Here is a 6,000-nt window from a genome sequence, read left to right as displayed (position 1 = left end):
CCCGACCAAGTATTGAGTGCATAACTGAACATTATTATTTGTTGGTTTTTTTGTTTGTTATTAAAAAACACTTTTATTTGATTGGATGGGTGAAATATGCTAATTTATTGAGACAGGTTTTTTGGGTTATCAGGAGTTGTATGCCAAAATCATCAGTATTAAAACAATAAAAGACCTGACAAATTTCAGTTGGTGGATAATGAATCTATAATATATGAAAGTTTAATTGTAATCATTACATTATGGTAAATAATGAAATTTAACACTATATGCTAATTTTTTGAGAAGGACCTGTATTTGCAAATTTAGAAAAATGTGCCATGGAGACTAGTGATCTAATGTCGCCTCTCAGACAGAATACTGCTAGGAACAAATTTAGTTTAGGCAGGTAACCATAGCATCCCTACAAAATTTCACTTGAAGGGGTTGTGCTCATTTTTTAAAATGATCCCCTATCTCGGTTGTCGGACCACAATAGTCACATATGAATGTGCTGGAGGTCCGCACAATTAACCTCAATTGCTAGGAGGATAGTGGTGAAAAAAACATGTCTGTGCAAAACAGCTAGCTAATGAAGAGCGACTTTTGCCAAAAAACAACCCACTAATAGTTTTGCTATAGGATCGGTGCTGAAAATCTGAGGTAATTCTGTAGCAGTGGAAAATTTACATTAGGATTTACAGGCCTCAATAGCTTGACATGGCCCATAACCAATCACAGAGCAGCTTTCATTTCTCGAGAACAGTTTCGCAAATGTAAGGCGATCGCTGATTGGTTGCTATGAGCCATGAGGACAATCTTGTGTTACATGAAGCAAAGTGATTATTAATATCCGCGTATATAAAGTTTTAAGATCTACGTCGCCATGTTCTCCAAAATACATCGGCATTCATCACGAAAAAGCTCCATGTCATCCATAGTGACCAATCCTAGGGCGGTTTAAAAATGAAAGCCAGGCTGCAAATGGTTGTTGTAGGCCTCAAGCCTTAGCAACTAATGCGAGAAATGAACGCCATAGGTTGCTATGGGCAACAAGTCAAGGTTTTCTCTCAGACAGAGGATCATTGAGGCTCAATGTCAAAATTTATGTAATTGGAATAGTTTTACTTCCAAAATTGGAGGATAATTCAGTCAGAGCCAAACTCTCAACATGGAGTTTACCAAGGGCCGGACACTGCTGTTGAAGTGTAAAGAAGTTGAGAATTTTTCATTTTGTGCAAACATTTATCATTTTGGGGAAAAAATTAAAAAGTGCCTGGAGTTTAGCAGGAGGGGGACAAAGCCCAAAAGATGCCGCGTCCTGTACGGCAAGGGGAGCAGATGTATACATTGGAAGCATGGCTGCTCACTTCATGTGTTCTCAGACTGTGTTCACACCAAAATTTTGGCGTCGATTTTTCTGGGGGGGGGGAGGTGATTTTTTTGGTTTGCTTTTGTAAGAATTTGCCAGTTTTAACGCACTTTCTGATGATGTTTTGGTCATATTTCCGCAGCAAAAACTGAATAAACCGCTTACTCTGTAATTTACATACTGACAGCGCGCGGGGAATAGACAACGTGTGATTCACAGGCGCATTTTCCTATTCAAAATGAACAGGAAGCTTGTTCCACAGACGTTTGTAGCGTTTCTCTGATCCGGATTTTGGCCCAGAATCAGCTCCAAAAACCATATCATGGACAAATGCCTGGGGAGTGTTCACACAGAGCATTTTTGATGCGGTTATTCATTACAGCAAAATGAAAGTTTTTTTTTTTTTTAATCTCCTTCATATGAACAAAGCAAGAGAAAGGGATGGATCTGGGTAAGTTGAAAACTTGGGCTGAAAGGTGGCAGATGAGGTTTAACAATGATAAATGTAAGGAATCAATATCACCATTACACATCACCATTACACACTGAACGGGAAACCACTGGGTAAATCTGACAGGGAGAAGGACTTGGGGATCCTAGTTAATGATAAACTTACCTGGAGCAGCCAGTGCCAGGCAGCAGCTGCCAAGGCAAACAGGATCATGGGGTGCATTAAAAGAGGTCTGGATACACATGATGAGAACATTATACTGCCTCTGTACAAATCCCTAGTTAGACCGCACATGGAGTACTGTGTCCAGTTTTGGGCACCGGTGCTCAGGAAGGATATAATGGAACTAGAGAGAGTACAAAGGAGGGCAACAAAATTAATAAAGGGGATGGGAGAACTACAATACCCAGATAGATTAGCGAAACTAGGATTATTTAGTCTAGAAAAAAGATGACTGAGGGGCGATGTAATAACCATGTATAAGTATATAAGGGGACAATACAAATATCTCGCTGAGGATCTGTTTATACCAAGGAAGGTGACGGGCACAAGGGGGCATTCTTTGCGTCTGGAGGAGAGAAGGTTTTTCCACCAACATAGAAGAGGATTCTTTACTGTTAGGGCAGTGAGAATCTGGAATTGCTTGCCTGAGGAGGTGGTGATGGCAAACTCAGTCGAGGGGTTCAAGAGAGGCCTGGATGTCTTCCTGGAGCAGAACAATATTGTATCATACAATTATTAGGTTCTGTAGAAGGACGTAGATCTGGGGATTTATTATGATGGAATATAGGCTGAACTGGATGGACAAATGTCTTTTTTCGGCCTTACTAACTATGTTACTATGTAAAGAAAAACGCATCAGAAACCGCACTTTTATTTTTGCCCAGAAACTTTATGTAGAAAAAAAAAAAGCTTTAGCAACGTGTTGTGCGTTTACAAGAGGAGGTTTGTTTTTGTTTTTTCTGCCTGAAAAATCCACATAAAAAACCCCAAAACAAACATTTAAAAAGATTATTTTATTTTGATTGGTTTGTGTAAGGTGTAGTTTTTTTTCTACAATTGATCAAGTGGGGGAAAATCTGGAGCTGATTTTTTTCCCCCAAGCGGAAACGCCTCAAGAATGTGTCACAACTTTTTCCAAGTGGGGAGAAAGAGGAAAAAAAAAAAAAAAAACTAAACTGCACCATGTGCATGGTGATTTCTCATGGAAATGAACATTAAGCTTTTTGATGCAGTATATGGAACGGAATCTGCTCCAAATTCCACAAAGGAAAAAACAAAACTGCGTGAACTTATCATCCCTAGAGGAAAACATGGCCAGACTCCCTGTAAAAATCTGCACTGATGCTGAATTACCGTGGGGGATTTTATAGATTTGTCGCAAATTTATAATGCAAATTTCCAATTGAAACTTCAAAACGCATTTTATTTTGTGAAAATTCTAATTAAAATCATATGGATAAACTTTTTTCTAATTTTTGTGATTTTTTTTTTTTTAAATAACAGTTTTAATGTGCATGATTATGAGGCCGATCATCTTGCCCGACCAATTAACGACATTTTGATACTTGCTTTACAACAGCCGCAATGATCATAGAAGTCTGGAGAAAATTCATTGATTTCTGTAGGAGCATGTCGAAGGCATGCTGTTTGTACAGGAGGAGGAGGTGAGCTGTGACGTCACCTATTGTGAATGGTGGATCCTGTGTTATCTACTGTATATAGAGGTGTTATCAGTCATTGTACAGGAGGAGGTGAGCTGTGATATCACATACTGTGAATAGTGGATCCTGTGTTATCTACTGTATATAGAGGTGTTATCAGTCATTGTACAGGAGGAGGAGGTGAGCTGTGACATCACCTATTGTGAATGGTGGATCCTGTGTTATCTACTGTTTATAGAGGTGTTATCAGTCATTGTCCAGGATGAGGTGAGCTGTGACATCACCTATTGTGAATGGTGGATCCTGTGTTATCTACTGTATATAGAGGTGTTATCAGTCATTGTACAGGAGGAGGAGGTGAGCTGTGACATCACCTATTGTGAATGGTGGATCCTGTGTTATCTACTGTATATAGAGGTGTTATCAGTCATTGTACAGGAGGAGGAGGCGAGCTGTGACATCACCTATTGTGAATGGTGGATCCTGTGTTATCTACTGTATATAGAGGTGTTATCAGTCATTGTACAGGAGGAGGAGGCGAGCTGTGACATCACTTATTGTGAATGGTGGATCCTGTGTTATCTACTGTATATAGAGGTGTTATCAGTCATTGTACAGGAGGAGGAGGCGAGCTGTGACATCACTTATTGTGAATGGTGGATCCTGTGTTATCTACTGTATATAGAGGTGTTATCAGTCATGGTAATCTAGTGTGAAGATAATGGTGACTGAGAAGTGAGCTCTACAGAACATGAAGTACCAGAATAAGATTAAGCTCAGTGGAGAAAACGGCAAAATATCAGATTTAAAAAAAAAAAAAAAAAAAAAATTATGAACAGGGATAAAATTTCAGAAAAAAGAAAAACCAACCAGAAGACAACCATGTTTTTTTAAAATTATTTTTGGATGAAAATGACTTCTCCCACCAATAGTTGATGACTTAGAAGACAATCTATACTTTTCAGGACACTGTAGTGTGCCAGTGAACGGCTACTGGACACCCCCATACATATTAAAGACGGAGGGAGCAGAAAATAATCTGATGTGTCGGGGTGTACGGCCTCTTCCCCCCAAAAAAGTCAAGCAGTTAGGGTGGGAGTGAGCATTTTACATTTGAACATTCAATCATTGACACATGCACGCTCGCCTAAACCGAGTTAGGATCGCCGGCAGCCGTTAGCTAAGGCTAATAGTACTGCAGCTTTATAGGAGAGACAGAATATACACCCGACATCCTGGGATAAGAGTTTTGTGGACTCTCCGTTAGTTCCAGAACAAGCCTGTCATTAAAGAACAGTTCTGTAAATGGCACCGATATGATCATTCCCTTTAAGCCATCCATTGCAATTCCACCATCAACCACAAGGGGGCAGCTGGAAGTAAATCAGGACCAATTAAAAAAAACATTCAAAATACAAAACATTTTTTTTTTTTTTTTTTTTTTTTTTATAAAACTCAGCGCGGCTTTGTGTTTAATACTCCATCAATTCCAAAATAAAAAAAATATATATTATAAATACCAAAGCAATATATATTTATGTATATACATATCACGTTACATTATTTCCTGGAACAAACACTCAGCTCGTTATTTTTGTAAGAAATATATTTTATTTTTTTCCGACACCACAGCCCTGGCAAGTGGTTTTGTACCAAATTTAAATGGAGATTACACAGAATGTTTTAACGCTGGGGGGGGGGGGAGGGTAAGAGGGACAAGAGGAAGAGTGAAAAAATAACCGTCACAAAATGGAGAGAGAAAAAAATATATAATATATAATATATATATAATATAAATCCCACAACTGGTTTTTCCACTCCCACATCATGAAGCACGGGATCGCTCGGAGACAGGATGAACTGGAGATAACTGCATATGGTCTCACTGTCCATGTATGTAACAGCAGAAAGTCTGGCTTCTTGGAGAAAAGAAAGAAAAAAAAAAAGTGCATGAGGGGGTGGGGATGACAAAAAAAAATTACAAAAAAAAAAAAAAAAACTTGCAGCTTTAGTCTTAGTTTTTAGCCTCCCTCCCACACACACACACAAAAGTAGACGATAAGCAACATAGATCTGGAGGGAGCAAAAAAAAAAAAACGTTAAAAAAAAATTTGTAGTAAAATGATTGTTGTATTTGCTCTCCATAATTTTAATTTTTTTTTTACATTTTTTTTTCCCCTAAGATTTTTATAAAGAAAGGAGATTGCCTAACTGGACTTTAGTCATTTTTGTGCTTTTTCTTTTTTCTTTAATAATACTTTTTTTTTTTTTTTTCTGTATGAGGTTTTAGTTTGGTTTACTATACACCGGAGTTTTTTGTTGTTTTTTTTAAAAAGAGAAAATAAAAGTAACAAGAATTTGACGACAGATTATCAGTTCCTTTCCCCTCCCCCCCAAAGAAAAAAAAAAAGTAAACAGCATTGAATGGATTCAATCTCCTCTGACAAAGACTAAAGAAGCCTCTGCTAAAATCCCTTTTACAATATTGTACAGTACACACAAAAAAAAAAAATTAAAAGATGAACCAGGTGCCT

The sequence above is a fragment of the Ranitomeya imitator genome, chromosome 3, assembly GCF_032444005.1.
Source record: "Ranitomeya imitator isolate aRanImi1 chromosome 3, aRanImi1.pri, whole genome shotgun sequence".
Lineage (NCBI taxonomy): Eukaryota > Metazoa > Chordata > Amphibia > Anura > Dendrobatidae > Ranitomeya > Ranitomeya imitator.
Note: the sequence above shows the minus strand (reverse complement) of the source record.